General features: G+C 36.3%; 1 long non-coding RNA gene and 1 pseudogene across 6 annotated transcripts in view; one reads left to right on the top strand and one right to left on the bottom strand.

Annotated features, from left to right (window-relative positions):
* Positions 1–19,516, top strand: part of LOC118538154 (uncharacterized) — a 503,038-nt gene that overhangs the window by 443,917 nt on the left and 39,605 nt on the right. For 3 of the 6 annotated variants that reach the window (XR_013446429.1, XR_013446427.1, XR_013446432.1), the window contains one exon: positions 757–1,364. This is a non-coding gene — a long non-coding RNA (uncharacterized LOC118538154). Of the gene's footprint in view, positions 1–756; positions 1,365–19,516 lie in introns of those variants that run through there. The other 3 variants (XR_013446430.1, XR_013446428.1, XR_013446433.1) reach the window with 2 other exon arrangements.
* LOC118538158 (ubiquitin-conjugating enzyme E2 C pseudogene) lies at positions 18,941–19,497 on the bottom strand (annotated as a pseudogene).

The raw sequence follows: 19,516 nt of genomic DNA on the forward strand, positions 1-19,516 counted from the left end.
CAGCGTAAAAAACATAGATATTCACTGTATATAGACAAAAGTTCACTTAATAAAAAGAATATCATCAAACATGGGTTGTCTGGTCTATAAAACATAGATGATGTGCCCATATAACTATGAAAGGGAAAGATTTTTGAAAGGTAAGAAAACATTACTAGTCAATTTTATTGTATCATTCAAAATAATATTTTGAGGGCACCTGGGTGGCTCATTTGGTTAAGTGCCTGCCTTCGGCTCAGGTCATGGTCCCAGGGTCCTGGGACCAAGCCCCGCATCGGGCTTCCTGCTCAGCAGGGAGTCTGCCTCTCCCTCTGCCCCTCCCTCTGCTTCTGCTTGCACACTCTCTCTCTCTCGCAAAAATAAATAAATAAAATATTTTAAAAAATAATATTTTGAGTTATATACTCTCAACATGGTATATATGAGAGAAGTAAGGAGAGAAGAGTTAGAGATGAAAAGAAGAAGCACATGTAGTCACTGACCTAGTACAATTTTGTGTTACAAGTAGGTAGCCTCCCAACGAAATATCTTCTGGCCATAACACTAAGATCTTATTTGTTTGTTTTATTGGTGGAAACAAGGCATTCGTACTCAACTTTTAAAACTACCAATCTGCCAAGTAGTATTATTCCCACCTTACTGCAAAGGATATAAAGGCTCAAGAAGGCAATTATTTAGTGATACACGGATTATATATGAAGCAACTGGGATTCAAACTTAAATCTATTTGATACCAAATCCATTTTCTTTTCACAGCATTACACTGCCTTCCCTGGAAAGTGAGCACCATCTGGGTAAATATCACACCTTAATTTGTGTTTTTCTTTGTTTCACTGGCACCTAAAACAATGCTTTCACCAATCACAGGTACTTATTTGGAATTTTGTTGAAAGAACAAAATGGATGAAACAATGAAGAATTCCAGTGGCAAGAAGTTCACTGCCTAAAAGGCATTTAATTTCATGTTCATACAGTTCTTAATCTTCAAAATTTTCTGTCATTGGATAATGCACGAAAATAAATTTGTGTTATGAAATTTCTCTTTGGCACCCTGAGGATGGGAACCACGTCTTATTTTGCTTTGTTTCTACAGCTACAGTGACTGGGATTTCAATGAATGTTTCTTGAGTTGATGAATAGCTTTATATGTGGGTCAAATAGAGAGCTAAGTATGAATAGCAGTATAATTTGCATTTGGGACATTGTATAATATTTTTCAAACGCAAATGTGCAGCATATGTTTTTACTTATAATGCAGAATGTCTTTAACATAATTGTACATTAACAACCACTAATAAACACAGGTAAAAGTTATGGACTACTTAATGTCCATCAGTAAAAATAAAATGCATCATGTCTGTATTTACTTCTATTCATTGCATCACAATTCATTTAGATAATAAGACTTTCACCCAAGGTAGTGGCCACATATAAGTAGGGCTTAAATTATTAAAAAATCAAACTAAGGAAGCAATAAGAAATACAGGAATAATTTATCTCTTTATCAACATCATTACAATCACTATTTTGATGTGGTATGTGGTCTTAATAAGACTAGAAGCCAGCAGTTAAATAACAATACATTTAGGCACAAGCGAAAAACAAGTATAAGGAAAATCCATAAGTGTATGTATTGCTGATAGCCTCACTTTATTATTTAAGTTAAATCATAACTTAACTTGGTTGTGATACTTGGTCATTTTTTGCCTGTAAAAACATCAATTTCATAGGGTTGTATAGAAGAATAAAAGGCATTTTGTTGTTGTTGTGTTGCTGTTGTTTTTTAATCTCTTGTGTTCAGAGCTGTAAAAACGGGATCTCAGTTTTCCTGCGGGGATTAAAAGACTGTTGGAACATAGTGAAAATTCAGTACACGGTAGCTATTATTTTTATTAATAATAAATTAGACCTCTAGCTATCATGTTGTCAAAAGAATACTCTTATTATGTGAAGGAACTAGCCTCCCAGCATTGATCTTTTTCTAAAATATACATTATACCCATATTGTTCTTCAGATGTTCTGAATATGAACTAATCCAGATAAAGAAAACTATGGACCTTACCAAAGGTTTAGTGTTTGACTTTCATTTCTAAATGTCACATACACACACGAAAAAAGATTTCCTTCAGGAAAATTCCTGAGAAGAAGCCCAAGAGGTTTCTTGCTCAATTCTTTGCCAAACAAAACCTCCAGACCTTTCAAAATTCGTTTCAGATGTACTCCCAAGGAGCACAATTGTCTGATCTGCACCTTGAATGGGTTATAAGCCACGCTGACCTATATTGTGTATGCTGAGCGTGGATCTGAGACAATGTCGACAGAAGTTTTGTACATAACACAGATTCAGAATGTACAAGGGAAATCTGCATAGGAGAGGAGTAAAATGCATTTTTGATTTAAAATGACGCCAGTGCCTCTAATTTTTCAAGTGTCAAGAAAATAAAATAATGAAGGCAGTATGAAGTACAGTTTTGTAAATGCATTAAACTGCAAATCAGTTATGAAGTCTAATCATATAAGAAAAATTATCAGGTCAGAAATAAGCAAAAATGGCCTTGACCTAATTAAACCGTCATCGGTGTAATAATTTAGAGTTAGTTTGCTACTTGTTTCTCTGTTTTTCTCTCTCTTTTTACCAAAAGTGTCACTCAGCAGCATATTCTGGGTTTATTTTCCAAGCACTGATTTACACATATCATGTTTTATGCATTTTTTCCCCATTTCCTTATAAGACATCTAGTTTTTCCTCAATAATGGGTCCTGTGAGGCATGTGGAAGATACCAAACCCAAACTCCTCTGTTAGCATCTGGCTTTACTCTGCCAAAGAAAGTTGCACTGGCATTATTTCTATGTTCTTTGTTATAAGATTATTCAACTGGTTATTTCTAAAATGTCACCCTCTCCCTCCAAACCATTTCCTTAATGGTTGTCAGCATCTGAAAAGAACGTAGGAAGGAGCACATAGAACCAGTTACTTGCAAGATCTCGAGTCCAGACAAAATCAGGCTCGGTGACTCACACTTTCAGTGTGGAATGGCCGCTTTGTTGCCTGGGTCATTTGCTAAGGACAGAAAATAAAATAGTATTCGAGTAGTTTCATGGTACAAGCAAACAAAGCTATTAAGTACGAACAGAACTGAACACAGCATTTTGCAGCCCCAGAAATCACAGCTTGAAATTGAGATGCATGGCTATAGGTAGGTGACACAGTTCGGTGGTGAGCTGTCTTCCACAGCTGGAATGACTGGCACATTGGACAGGTAAAGGGACTGCTCAGTGAAGGGACTGTGGCATGGGCAGACCTGGAAGAAACACACGACGTGAAATGTTTGAAGAGTTAAGAGTCATAAAGTACCCTAACCGTGAAAGCAGTTTTAGTTTTTCCAAAGACGATCTCTACATTTGAACCACGTTTATATGCATTTTTAAACCTTAACCGAAGGAATCTTATTGGGTTAATTCATTGTCATGCATTATCGCTACAGTAGGAATCTGAACAAGGAGACTTAGGACCATTAAATTAACCTAAAACCAGATTGTCAGTTCTGTGAGGCACAAGCTTCATTTACTTGATCTATGAGAATGATTAAATGTTAGAACAGATGGGGGCCTGAGGGACTCTGGAGTCCAGTTCTATCACTTTCTTTCTTTCGGCTGCTGCTTCTTTTTTTTTTTTTTTAAATGAAGAAATTGAGAGTGAGACTTGAAGTGACAGGGCAAGAAGCAAACTGACCCTTGGATAGTGTCCACTGCCACTTCCAAGCCTGTAGTCAAATTTTCAGGTTCAGTCTTCCAAAATAGTTTGTTTGATATTCTTTTGCTGTTTTAAAAATCATGTGTAGGGAAAAATGTTGCCTATATTTAATATAACTATACCATATTAATGTATCTTATTTATTTTATCAATGTGTTGATATATAGTATAATTATATATCATTACTATATTAATATAATATGCTCTGGGGTTCTAACAATCCATTTATATATATACGCATAGGTGTGTGTATATACATATATATATGATCTAGTGGTCCCAAAGACATTTTCAGGGGTCCATGAGGTCGTTCCATTTCCAACTTCACATCTGTGTGAAGCTAAATTTTCTTTATAAAACAACCTATACAACAGATTGAAATCAGAAGGAGATACGAGAATTCAAACAATTAGAGATTAGTAAAGCTATAAGACAATGCTCTTCTTCCTACTCAATTTGTTGTTTGGGAAATTATAGGGCCTTTTTTAATAGAAATATGCTAGTTATATCAATATGTGATTTTTTTTGTTACTTTAATAAATAAGTAAATACATATATATTTTAATTTGTCAGTTTTAATATCTAATACAATAAGTATCAATAGAAATAAACCATCTAAACAAAACATCTTCCAAAACGTCAATACTTTAGAACAATGTAAAGAGGTTTTGAAACCAAAAAGTTTGAGAACCTCTGGGCTAAATACTAGTTCATGAAATGACCTAGGGTCAGGGTTCTTGGCCTGAGAGACTCCTACCCTGAATAGTGTGACTTGTTGCCCATCCAGTCCTTGGTTTGGGAGGGTTTGAGAGGGGCCCTCTACCAGTACAGAATGCGGAAGACAGAAGTTCACACAGAGAAGGAGCAAATGAAAGCCAGAATGCAATAAAGACACAATGAAGGTGCCAAGGACATGGTGGCAAACAGATGAGAGAGGGAGAGCAGGCCTGTCCCGAAGCAGCGGGAACACAGACAGCGGCCAGGTCCCTGAGCAGCAGCTACACCCCTTCCTTGACCTTGATGGTGCCATGAGAGGCGTTGAAAGTGAGCTGCTGTGTTTCCTTAGGGAGAGAATTCAACTTCCAGGGAAGCCCACGTGCGTGGCCACCATCCCCCGCTCTTCCTTATTTTCCTGTGTACCTGTAACTCAAGCAGAACTGGGAGAAAACAAATCATAAATGGCACTTTAGTTTTGTGTCCCACTGATTTTTATACTTGCTTGTGCAGTCATTCCTCTGCTCCCGCATACAAACTCAGGCTTCCGAGCACTCTTAGCCATCTCTCACTTTAAACTGCAAACCTAGCCTCAATGAAAGCGGTCAAAAAGAAAAAGTCTAGTTGCCTGTGATAACCAGAACTCCAGGTAGATCGAAAGCTACATCTTCTTTTCCCTCGCTTGCTCACCAATTTCAGATCCGCTTGGAACTAGCTTCTTGTAGTAGGACAAGTGTTGTAGTCTTTCTCCCTTTACCCGCCTGCCCCTACTCCTCCTTGCCTGGCTTTCAAATACTTCTTTCTGACCTTTTCACTGTTACAGCAGGGGTACCAATGTCAAGGGGTTTACTTATCCTGGGCCTGGCAAATATTTAAAGCTGATTCACACATGGGGGCACTCTTATGGATTTGCTGGAGATTTTTTAGCTGGTTTTCTCTTTGTGTAGACAGGACATCTTAAATTGGCCACTACCATTACTTTCTCAACCTCTGCTCCCTGGGGTTTACCCCGTATCCTGCTGGGGTCCTGTCAGGATTTTAAAAAAAATTACTGGAGACTGAAATTTCTACCATGGGTTCCATGTTTCTTCCCCTGGATCATTTACTTTTGACCTGCCATCAAAGTGCAGTTATATATCCCCTGTGATCATGCAGGGCTTCAGATGGGATGTGTGTGTGTGTGTGTGTGTGTGTGTGTGTGTGTGTGTGTGTACAGAGTGGGGAGGTTGAAATTACAATCACTCCTTCCAAAAAGATTCTTCTTACTCATTTTACCTTTATGTACAGCTGCTAATGGTAACAGGTTTCAAAGTCATATAACTAGTTTCTGGTTATCTAATTCAAAACTTTGCTTTTGATGAGCACCTCCTTTGGAATGAAGTATCTATTAGAGATTGATGTCTTAGTCGAAGCTTTCCAATTTAAAGCCCTGTTGCACATCCTGATAATGAGCTTCCTCTAATTGAAGAAATCTGCTTTCCCTTGCAATATGAAAGAGTCTTTTAACATTAAATGTCTTACGGCATTAAATATAAAAATATACTCAACATTATGACCCAGTACACACATAGCATAAATATACATGGATTTATACACACACACATTCACTGACACACCAAAATTTTCTCAAAATCTTCTAATTCTCTCAAACTTTATATTTATCACACTTTTTCTTAACCCTAATTATGATTACTCATTTCTAAACTCTTTCTTTTCTCTCTCAATATCAATCTTCTTCCTTTAGTTCCTTCCCTACTAAGCCATTGTCTTGACTTCAAGCCACAAGGAAAAAATAAATCAGGAAAAATTTTCCTACTTCGGACCAAATCATAGTTACCAATATAATAGTGGATATATTTGGGGGAAATTAATCTTTTTTCTAGAGTTATGAGAGACCTTGTAGCTCAGGAAGCAGCCTGAAACAGCATTTAAAAGAGTGCATACAGGGAGCCACTATATTGAAACCTGTAAAAAAACTTTTAAAATGATCATCTCTCCATGTATTTTTCAGAGCATGGAATGGAATTGAAGCCATCAAATTTTCTCAGCTAGCCTAGAACAATAGCTGTGATATATTTTAAACATCTAAATTTGAAGTAATTATTCTATTTTCTACATCCAACCACCTAAATTCTGTTTGAGTATTTTGATAACGTGTGATAATATGCTTTCTAGGGAGCAGGACAAAGTCTTCTATACCCAATGATGAACCAAAATAAGTCACCCATGAAAGTTCATATAAAGATGAAGCTCACTTACAATAGACAATGCAGAAGGGAGGAAGTGGGACCCACCAAAGCCACTATTTTTCCTTCATAATTATCTCTACAACTGATTCTGCTTATATGCAAGCATGGGCAAACAAGACTTGATGTATTTACCTAGGGCCTAGTCAGGGTCTCAAAAGCTATATAACATTTTGGCCCATCAACAGGAATCTCTTACTCTCTGTATTACTTTTCAAAGGCTGCCCTAAGTACCACAACTTGGTGGCTGAAACCACAGAAGTATTTTCTCACAGTTCTGGAGACCAGAAGTTCAAGACTGAGGTGTCTGCAGGTTGGCTTCTTCTGCGGTCTTTCTCTTTGGCTTGTAGATGGTTGTGTTTTCTCCTGTGTCTTCACACGGTCTTCCCTCTGTGTCTATCTGTGTCCTAATTTCCTCCTATAAGAACATCAGTCATCTTGCATTAGGGCCTACCCTAAAGACTTTGTTTTAATTTTTTTAAAAGATTTTATTTATTTGTTTGACAGAGAGAGAGATAGCAAGAGCAGGAACACAAGCAGAGGGAGTGGGAGAGGGAGAAGCAGACTCCCCACTGAGCAGGGAGCCTGACGCAGGACTCGATCCAGGGACCCCAGGATCACGACCCCAGCTGAAGGCAGATGCCCAACAACTGAGCCATTCAGGGGCCCCGATCTTGTTTTAATTTAATGACCCCTATAGAGATCTTATCACCAAATAGAGTCACATTCAGAGGTACTGGGGGTTACAACTTCAACATAAGAATATTCGGGGGACATGGGGCGCCTGGGTGGCTCAGTCGTTAAGCGTCTGCCTTTGGCTCAGGTCATGATCTCAGGATCCTGGGATCGAGCCCTGCATCAGGCTCCCTGCTCAGCGGGAAGCCTGCTTCTCCCTCTCCTACTCCCCCTGCTTGTGTTCCCTCTATCACTATGTCTCTCTCTGTCAAATAAATAAAAAACTTAAAAAAAAAAAAAAAGAATATTCGGGGGACACAATTCAGTCCACAGCACTCTCCCTTCAGTTATAGACCTATACTAACCTCCCTACCTATCAAAGATGCTGGCACCTAGATCATAATCTTTATTTCTTCCCCATTCCCACCATCACCATGAATGACTTCAAGTTTATGGCTCTATCGCAGTGATCATCACCTGTCCTTCACTCTAGCAGTTCACTTCTACTGCTGACTCCCAGGGGTAGCATTCACAACTATTTCACCACTGCATTTATGCATTCTAGAGCCTACTGTCCAACCAAAGCTTCCAACTCTTCTAATTCTCTCAAGCTTTATGCTTATTACACCTTTTCTTCACCCTCATTTTGATTATTTCTTTCTTAACTCTCTTTTTTCTTTCACTATAAATCCCCTTCTTTAATTTCCTTCTCTACTGAGCTATTATTTTATCTTCAAACCACAGGAAAAAATACATCAAACAAAAATTTCCTATCTTTTCTCCAACATATGGACTGTTGAATATGTGTATTTGCTTTCTATTGTTGCATAACAAATTACCACAAACTTAGTGCTTAAAAAACTCCACAAATCACAAGTTCACAGCTTTCATGGGTTAGGAGTTCAGGTGAGCGTTAGCTGGATACACTGCTCAGGAGCTCACTGGACTGAAATTAGCATGTTGGCCAGGACTCCAATCTTATCTGAGGCTCAGGGTGTTCTTCCAACCTCACTAGTTGTTGGCAGAATTCATTTCCTCATTGTTGTCTAAAGGAAGTCCCTGTTTTCTTATTAGCTATTAGCTAGGTACTCAGCTCCTGGAGGCATCCCTCAGGTCCTTGGCATGTGGCCCCCTCCTCTCAAATCAAGGCAGTTTACTCTATCTTTGATGCTAGTAGAAGAATGTCTCTCTGACATTTATCTTCTTTTAAAGGGCTGGCCTGACTAGGTCTGGCCCACCCAGCATAAGTTTCTTTTCATTTAAATCAAAGTTAACTGATCAGTAACCTAATGATGGGAATGATATCTCACCATATTCACCCTTCTGCTCACACTAAAGGGATATTATAGGGCATGTACATCACAGGATAAGACTCCTAGGAGCTATCTTAGAATTCTGCCTACATTGAGATGCCTGGAGAACATCACACAACTATGTGACCAGAAGCACTTCAAGAACATGATATCCAGAAATTTATTATATCCTATCTTATTCAAAATAAGTTCAGTGTGGCTAAGGACTGAATAAATATTTATTTAATGTATTAATGAGAGATGAGTATTATACTGTGATTTAGAAAAACCAGATCTCATCCATATTCTAGGCCTTGGTTTTCCTTAAAATCCTCTCCAATTCTAATATAGAATGATTTTGTTCTTGTACATTTGATAAAAGAAAGACTGTGTCTCTTAAAACAATAATAAAGTATAAAGCATACCCTTTAAAATTAGTTTATACAACTTATATAAGTTAGTTTGTATTTATAGTAAAGAATATAAACATGAAAAACAGATCTCATTGTAAAATAGTCATTGGAGAACAAGAGTTAGTATTTATAAATTATTTATGGGCTTGTTATGTTACAGTGAGAGAGAAGCAGTATATAGGCATTAACCAATCTGTAAGAATACATTAATCCCTTCACACTGTTTTGTAATTTATATATTTCATTCTTAGACTATGTTATTACTGGAAGCAAGATCTATGTCATAGAAATTACTAGTTGTTTATTAAATTTAAAAAATTAGTTAACTAATTAACTAATTTAGTTAACTAATGAGTGAGTAATTTGATGTTTAGAACAATAAAAAAGCTTTCAAAGGTAAGATATTTTCTTATGTCATGATTTTCAATAACATTTGGAAATGTGGAAAGAGTTCCAGAGAGGTTTAGTGCTAAAGATACAAATTTTAGATACAACCACAAAGATTGTTTTTGTTTTATTTTTATAAATTAGTACTGATATTATGATTAACTTTGACCCTTTTTAACCCAAGTCCTCTGCAGAAAATACAAATCATCTTACATGTTTCTGTCTGGAAGTCTTTGTATTAATTTAATTCCGTGTCTCCATTTTCTTACTCTTCTAATGTAGAATACATGTTCATTTAGATGAAACATCATAAGTCATCAGGATATTGCCCTACTTTTAAAGTCATAAAATAGTTCTCTTAACTAGCAATTAAGGGGTAAAATAATGTGGTCCCAATTTGCTATTAGAGAACAGCATAGATTGTGTTTTAATCAAGTCAAAGCATCTCTTGTTTGCTGAACATACCCTAAAAATATCTGTACATGTAACCTTTCATTCTGTTTTCTCAAATACAAATGGATTCCCTCATCACTGTATTTTGAAATTTTAACCTTTCTAAGACCTAGCTCGTATATCACCTCTTTCCTGAAGTGTCCTTAAACTTAATAACAAAAAGTGTGTTTCTCTTCTTTTGTATTTTAAAGCATATTGTTTTCAAGTTTCTTATAATACTTATTTGCTACCATGCACCATAGTTCTTTACACATTCATAACTTTCTTATTGAATAGAAAGCTGTTTTTAAGATAACAGATTCTGTCTTTCAGGACACACATTTCCATGTGTGGAAATAGCACAAAATAGATTCAATAAATTATTTCTTCAATGCCAGTGTATAATAATCAACAATTGATTCTTATTATATGCTTGATAATTTGCATCTTTATCCATTCAACAACACAGATATTGTTATCTTTTATTTTATAGATAAGGCACAAAGTCACATATTAGTAAAAGGAGAGGGATTTGTATATTGACCTGTCAAATCAAAGCCCATGCACTACTTTCTAACTCAACTGCCACTCTAAAGAGTGAAGAAACAACTTAATAAAATGTAAATGAGTATTGAGTTTTTACTTCCTGAAAATGAATTTTTTGGTTTAGACAGACTTAAACCTCTTTTTAAACAGACACTGTCATCAGGTAACAATAATGCTATTTACTATAACACTCAATGATGACTCACTGGTAGGTTCAATTTTTCTTCAAACTTTTTACAAATATCACAAGCTCAGCTTATAAGCCATTATGTTAATACTAATAAATGAGTAGATGATTATCCACTCAAAATATTAAAATAAAGTCATTTCTAGAGAAAATAAATTTGGAATAATTGGACAAAATATCATCTATACTCAATTTACATCACTGCAGACATAATAAGTATTTTCAATTTTATACCATTGTTAATTTTGCACTTGGAGTAATAGTTTGGGAGTGGTTTAATTGGCTTTAGTATCTCACAAAACTGTTATTTTAAATATTTCTAGGAAAAAAAACTGATAGGCTCATGATATCTAATGAGTTTGCATCTTCTTTAAAAAAAATGAAACTAAATATATGTTTCAAATGAAATGTTATGGGCATATGCATTTTTAGTAATACTGTTAAATATAGGTTTTTCCTCTAAGTGCTGCCAGAAATATAGAAAGGGGCAAAGTGAGATTTATAAGACACCTTGACACTATACCTCTCCAATTAAGGAGAAGAGGTAGTGAACACTTAATATTTATGGAAAATATATATTTAGGGTGCAACAAGAATTTATTACTTTAAAAAACATGCCAAATTTTTGCTTCTGGGAAAATGGAATACTTCTCCCTATTTTTCCCACTTACTACAACTAAAAACCTTGGAAATTGTGTATATATTAAAGAAAAAAAGATGCTGCAAGGTGTAGAGAAGAAATCAGACAGGCTAGTGATCTTGGGAAACAAGAAATGACATGATGGGGAGTTTCCTGGGTTTCCTTTTTGATTCATATATCCCAATCTTGAAACTGATGAAGCCAGCAATTTGGACACTCCAATGAGAGAAAAGAAAAAAAAAAAATCTTTCCAGCCAAAAGACCAAGAAAGGGACAGCCTTGCAAGACAAAACTTGCAAGACAAAAACTACAGCAAAGTCTGCGGTCTTCATCCCAGTGTTAAGTCAGGAATCTAGTTACACCCTTTCCAGGCTATAGACACCTTAACACCTCCATGGGGATAGTGTCAGAGGAGACTCAGTGGGTAATTGAGACTTTCATTCCCACCTGGTGAGAGTGAACTTCCCCTCCCTTGAGGTGTCAGAGAACACATGGGAGCCTGGGCTTCCATATCTATCCTGGTAAAAATAAGAAGCCCTTCCTGTTCCCTACTTGGGTAATGTCAGAAAAAGCCTAGTGAATCAGAACTTTCATTACTGCCTATTGGTAATAAAGCTACCCCCCTATACTTACCGCACAGAAGCACCAGTGGAGGCAACATAGGGAGCAGTAACAAAGCAATCCCAGTTAGGGAAGCATCTGTGAAAATCTGGAAGTAGGGAGGCAGAGCTCTCATTCATGCTCAGTTATAATGAGGAGTCTCTTCTATCAAGGGTAAATGGAGGCCTAGTGGGGAATGTGAACTCCTACCTCCACTGGCAGTAATAAGGCTCTACCCCAATTGTCCCCTGTTAGAACAGGGTCAAAGAAAGTGAGTTAAAACAATAAGTTTAATTAAGATTCAGTCTCATAACAAAAAAGTCCAGATTTTAACAAAAAATCATTCCTTATACCAAGAATCAGGAAGACCTTCAACTGAATCAAAAAGATAATCAATAGACATTAATAACATGGTGATAAAAATGTTAGAATTATAAAAATATTAAATCAGCCATCATAAAAATGCTTCCATGAGCAATTATAAACACAGTAAAAACAAATGAGAATATAGAAAAATCTCAGCCAAAAGCCAGATAGTCTCAGCCAATAAATAAAAGACATGAAGAACCAAGTGGAAATTTTAGAACTATAAAATGTAATAGCCCAAATTAAAATTCAACAGATGGGCTCAACAAAAGAATGAAAGGGACAGAGGAAAGAAGTAATAAATTTAGAGAGAGAATAAAAATTACCCAATCTGAACAATCACAATAAAGACTGAAAAAAAAAGATCCTTGTAAACTTGTGGGACTATAAGTAAAAAGATAACATTATGCCATCAGAATCCTGGAAGGAGAGAAGAAAGAGCTGAAAATGTACTTGAAAAAATAATGGTTAAAAAGTTTCCAAAGTTTACAAAAACATAAACCTACCAATTCAAGGAAGCTGAGTTAACCCCAAACTGTATAAATCCAAGGAAGTCTAAGCCAAGAGTCATTATACCCAAATTTCTGAAAACTAAAGACAAAAAGAAAGAAAGAGGGAAGGAAGGAAGGAAGGAAGGAAGGAAGGAAGGAAGGAAGGAAGGAAGGAAAGAAGGAAGGAAAGAAAGAAAGAAAGAAAGAAAGAAAGAAACAAACAAACAAACAAACAAACAAAGAAACAAAGAAAGAAAAGAAAGAAAGAGGGAAAGAAAAGAGGGGAGGAAGGAAGGAAGACAAGAAAGAAAGGAAGGAAGGAAAGAAAGAAAAATTTTAAAGCAGCAAGAGAGAAATGATACCTTATTTGTGGGCAGAAGACAATTTGAATGACAATCATTTTCTTATCAGAAACCATGCAAATCAAAAAGAAAAGACAAACATTTTTCAAGGGCTGAAAGAAAATAACTTTAAGCCCAGAATCCTATATTCAATGAAAATATATCACAAGAATAAAGAGAAAATTAAGGTGGTTTCAGTCGAAGGAAAACTAAGATAATTGTCATTAGACCAACTCTAAAAGAAGGGCTAAAGAGAGCTTATTAAACTTAAAACATAAGAATAAAAGAAGGAATCTTAGAAATCAGAAGGTAGAAAGAACAATGTGAGTAATAAACATATGAATAAATACAATAAATTTCCCTATTTATCTTGAGTTCCTAAATTATGTTTGATTGACAAAGCAAAATTATAACACAGTTTAAAATGGTTCTAAATGAATTTAAAATAATTGTGTTATAAATGGAGAATAAAAAGATATAAAATTAGGTAAGGTTTTTTATACTTTCCTTGAACTGGCAACACCAGTAGGGTGTGACAGTTTTTTATATAATGTATTAAATAGAGCAACACTAAAAAACTATACTAAAAGATGCATTCAAAAACACTGTGGATTTATTGTCAATAAATTTATATTAAATTATAAAAATTTTCAGATAAGCCCCTGGGAAAGTAGAAAGAAGAAAGCAGAAAAATGAAAAACAGAGTACAAACAGAACATAAAAAAAAAAAAAAATGATTGACTTGGACTTAACCTGTAACACATTAATAACTACATTAAATATAAATAGTCTGTATACACCAAATAAAAGACAGAGATTGACAAAGTAGATTAAAAAGCATAACCCAACTCTAGGTTACCTACTAGACACTCACTTCAAGTATAATGATAGAGACAGGTTGAAATTAAAAGGATGAAAAAAGATATACTACGCAAACATTAATCAAAAAAATAAAGAGTAGTTATATTACTATCAGATAAAGTAGACATTGGGGCAAGTTATGAGACAGAAAGCTACATTATGAAATAATAAAAGGGTTAATTCACCAAAAAGATGTAGCAATCCTAGATATGTTTCACTAAACAACACAGCTGCAAATCATGTGAAGCAAAAACAATACACCTAAAAGGAGAAATAGACAAATCCACAATTTTAATTGGGGGTTTCAATGCTCTGCTCTCAACAATGGTAGAACAACTAGACAGAAAAACAAAAAAACAAAAAATAAAGCAAGCCAAGTAACGAAAAAACAAACAAAAACCATAAGGATTTAGATGAACTCAACAACACAATCAATAGGATCTAATTGATATTTTTAGAATGCTCCATCCAGCAGCAGAATACATATTCTTTTCAAGTGCCCTTAAAACTTAAACCAGGATAAGAGCACCTGGGTGGTGAAGTTGGTTAAGTGTCTGACTCTTGGTTTAGGCTCAGGTTGCAACCTCAGGGTCCTGGGATGGAGCCCAGAGCTGGGCTTGTACTACGTGGCGGAGTCCGCTTGTTCCTCTCCCTCCTCCTCTACCCCTCCCCTTACTCTTACTCATGCTCGGGCTGTCTCTCTCTCTCTCTTTCAAATAAATTAAAAACATGAAATCTTAAAAAAAAAAAAAACACACAAAAACCTTATACCAAGATAGTCCATATCTTGGGCCATAAAACAAACCTCAACAAATTTAAAAGAAGTGAAATCATATAGACTGTGTCTCCTACCTTCCTGGAATCAAACCAGAAATCAGTAATAAGAGGATAACAGGAAGATTTCTAAGTACTTTGAAACTAAGTGAATGAACTGAACTGAGTGGAAATAAAATAGAACATATAAGTGTGGAATTCAGTTAAAGCAGTGCTAGAGGGAAATTTATAGCATATGTACATTAGAAAAAAAAAAAGGTCTAAAATGAATGATAAAAGCATACACCTCAAAAACCTAGACAAAGGCAAAATAAACCCAAAGCAAGGATACAGAGAAACTAGATTATTTATACCTTTCTGGTAGGTACATAAAATGTTACTGCCACTTTGGAAAACAATTTAGCAGTTTCATAATAAATTAAACATTCAATGACCATCCTACCCAGCAATTTCACGTCTGTACATTTACTCCAGAGATGAAAACTTATGTTCACATGAAAATCTGTACATGAATGTTTATAGTAGCTTCATTTATCAGCCCCAAATTAGAAAAACAAAGCTGTGCTTTGAATGGTTAAACACACTGTAGTACATTCATACCACGAATTACTGCTCAGGATTAAAAAAGCAATAAACTATTGGTATACGTAACAACTTGGACAAATCTCCACATAAATACACTAAGTAAAAAAAAAAAAAGAATTAACACCTGTACGTTAAATACTGTCTGATTCAATTTATATAACACTCTTGAAATGGCAAAATTATAGAAATGAAAAATAAATTTTTGGTTGACAGTTTAAGACTGAGAGGGAAGCTACAAACGGCAACATGAGAGATCCTTGTGGTGACAGAAAATTCTTCATCTTGACATTTCAATGTCAGTATATTGGTTGTGATATTGATCTAGAGTTTTAAAATGCTGCTATTGGGGGAAACTGAGTTTTACTCTGTTTTATTGCTTACAACTCTATGTGAGTCTATAATTACCTCAAGTATCTCAAAATATCATTTTGTTTAAAAAAAACGTACTGAGTGAGTCCTTTCAGGCAGTAATGGACAGTAAAGGGATCAAAAGAGTAATGCATCGAAGTAGTCTGAAGCTCTGTGCATTATGCCAGAATTCTAGATGAAAGTCATTGGTTAATTTAGTAAGGAAGTTTTCCAGTAGTGTGTGTGACATTTAGATAATATTTATTTAGTCAGAGGGTCCATGAATATGTAATTATGTTTGGACAATCACTCCTCATCACCATAGAGTTCCCCCAAAAAAACAGGAAAAAAAAACCACAAAAAAAACAGGGCAAAGTTACCATTTTACTGAGAAGCAAAGTATTTGATACTTCCCGATAGGGTATAGGATTAGTAGGAGGCCTAAGTGGGTGGGACCTCTCTCTTAATCCCTAAATCAGATTTTGAGGTCATATCACCTTAGGTAATCCTTGAAGTATGGATGAGCACACCCAAGGAACGGTGAACCCCTGAAGAAATGAGACAGGGAGGAGAAGGTACATATATGACTTCACATGCTTGCAGTACACATGACTGATATCTGGTACTATTACCTAAATAGCCATTTCTCCATGGGGAAGAAGCTAGAAAGTTGGTAGGGTGAGAGTTCCTACACAGTTGTTTGATTCATGACAGTCACAGTTGGACTAATTTGACTGGAATTTTCACTTACAATCAGAGCATTTGTCATCAATTAGACAAAATGATAATAAAAGAATGAAAACATCTAGTACACAATCGTTCTTCCATTACCCAGTTACTGTAGTGGATACTTGTAATTTTGGGCTCCTCCTCATGGAAATGCCTTATCGTCTGGAAGTAATACCCCCTGCAAGGAGAATCAGATGACTTCAAGTATCTACATTAGGAAGCCGAGTACAGTGGTACAGTTCTTGAACTGACTGCGATGGAGCAGTTCAGGAACTCAGGGAATGTCCAGTGGTAGTGCTGCTGGAGGCAGGTGGTGCCCGGAAGAGACATGCCTAAGACATAATCTCAACTGTGCTTGTCCCCTTTTGTCTCCACCTCTTCTGAAAACCAGTTCTCTAGCCCTCGAGTTGATATTTGTACCATTCCAGAGTCACCCCGTGCATTGACTCTTTGTGTAGGTTAACCAGAGATGTTATGACAGGTATATTATTAAGTAGAGGACAGGCAATGGATGCTCAAAGAATCTGGAAATAGTTATCTTGCCTAAATTTGGTCCTGAAGCTAAACAAGATCGCGTTGGTTTCTTATAGACCATGACTTTCAAGGATGAAATTCGGCAGACTATGACTTTACGGATGCATTTTCTATTCAGTTATGAACTGTGTTCTTTAGGAATAAAGTGTCCTTCACTTTATTAGTATTATAAATACTATAGCAGTTATAATACTACAGCAATATTATGTTACTAAAATAATTATTTACTATACTAAAAATAATAATTATTTACCATACTAGAAATAATAATAATTATTATTATTATAATGAGAGAAGCCTGACTTGAATCACAATTTTAGACCATTTTTGGGCATTCATCCCAAAACTTGGAGGAGTTGTCAAACCCAAAGTCTCTTACACTATGAGGAAGCTAGATCCTTTGGGAAACATTCTGAAATCATATCAAATATACGCTTGGTGAACATTCCTCTTATCCTTCCTTAGAGATCAGTAATCCTTCACTAGGGGAGCTCTGTATTTGGAAATAGGAAATATCCAAACCTTTTGAAAAATATTGATCACTAGCTGTGAACTAACAGAATTTTCCTAGGGATATAGAATTCCACTGTGATCTCATAGCAGAGTATGGACTCATAAAGATTAAGCAATTATTGGAATTTGGGCTCAGCTGAACTGTGAACATTTCTTTAATATTTCTCCAGAGTAGAGAGGCAAAATAAACATGTTTAGAAGATACCCCTAGGGAATTTAAGAGATCCCCACTTTGGCTCTCTGAGCAGTATGATAATAAAAAGGTTTATTTTGGTAGAAAAGATGAAGAGGGAGTATTTGGTAGAAAATGTCAAATAGAGTCCCCTTTTCTACAAAAAGAATGGTAAATCACAAGAAATTTTTAACATTATCATTAGTGACTTTAAGATACAAAATAGTGGTTCCTATCACAGTTCTGCTCTACTCAGAATTTGAACTGAGTACAAAATTTAAGTGTGTCATGAAAAATAACACTAGACGTTAGTTACTTAATCAGAAATTAATCTGATTATAGCTGCTATTCCAGAGTTTGTTTCCCAATGAATACAACTCTGGATAAATGTTACACAGCTTTTGATTTGAAATTAGTTTTTCCCTATTTTATTAAATAAAAAGTACCAGAAGCATTATGCCTTTGCCTAGAAAGAGCTTTGCTATACCTTCACCATCTTGCCTCAGTGTGTTTCACATCCTCAGCTCTGGGGAAAAAAGGTAACCGTCTGATAATTTCACAGTAGAATATAGTGGTTCTTAGAATTAATGCCATCATTCTGATAGGAATAATTAAACAAGTCATGGAACTATCCTGAATGACTGGGTATGACCTGGCATATGGTAGAAGTTAATTTTTTTTTCCTGAGTAACATGCTTTTATTTTACCACGATTCATATAAGGAAAGATAAATACGCCAATGTACATTTCCAATCTGACAGAACAATCTAACAAGTTTTTATGATATTTAGGAAAAGACATACATCAATTACTAAGTGATGGAGGTTAAATTTTATGAAAACACAGGGATCTGCCAAAATAGTGAAGTGATGGAAGGAATGCAGAGACAATCAGGCTATCCCCTCAAAACAGAATATGCATTTTGTATCCCTTCATTATTTATTTAAATGTTTTTACTTTATTAAAAAAATGTATTTAATATATTCATCACAAGGGCTCAACCAGACACTTAATTTTAAAAAAGAGAAACAGGGGCGCCTGGGTGGCTCAGTCCATTAAGTGTCTGCCTTCGGCTCAGGTCATGATACAAGGACGATCCCAGGGTCCTGGGATCCAGCCCCACACTGGGCTCCTTGCTCAGGAGGAAGCCTGTTTCTCCCTCTGCCTCCATCTGCCACCTGCCCCCCTGCGTGTGCTCGTGTGCTTGCTCGTGCTCTCTCTCTGTCAAATAAATAAATAAAATCTTTAAGAAAAAGTAAAAAAATAAAAAAGAAACAAAAATGACACCCCAGCTTAAGATACAGAGACCTGTGAGAAATGAAGGAAAGTACAGACCATCTAAGGATAAATTAAACACAATACAAAGAGAGAGGCTAGAGAGTCAGGGTTCTTGACTTTGACCTGCTTTGAGTAGATGTATTGAAGTTACCTCAAATATGTGGGGGTTTTTTCAGAGCTCAGCAGCCTGTGTGTTCAAAGGGCTATGAATGTTGGGTTCTCCTAGCAGGCTCTGGAGGGACAGCAGGATGGTCCTGATGTCCTACCAGGGAGTCACTTGTCCTGCAGGATGTCCAGGCAGATGTTACCCTGGGTGTCCACACTGGGGTGGTAGCAGGGTGCAAGGAACTTTGCTGTGGGCGTGTTGTAAGGGTAGCCACTGAGGAACTCCAGAGACAGCTTATACCTCAGGTCTTCCTATATTGTGCAATCTGCTCCATGGATGGTCCCTACCCTTCTAAAAAGTTTGATTCGGGGAAGGCAGAAATTCCTGAGTCACCAGACATCGTGAGGGTTATCAGCTCCTGCTGTCACCCCTTGCGCACAGTGTCCCGGGCTGGACCCCCACTGGGCTGGGCTTCTTTGCAGCAGTGGCCATGCTGGGTCTGGGAGGCCATCGGGGGGTGGGGGCAGGGA

The sequence above is a fragment of the Halichoerus grypus genome, chromosome 1 (assembly GCF_964656455.1).
Source record: "Halichoerus grypus chromosome 1, mHalGry1.hap1.1, whole genome shotgun sequence".
Classification (NCBI taxonomy): domain Eukaryota; kingdom Metazoa; phylum Chordata; class Mammalia; order Carnivora; family Phocidae; genus Halichoerus; species Halichoerus grypus.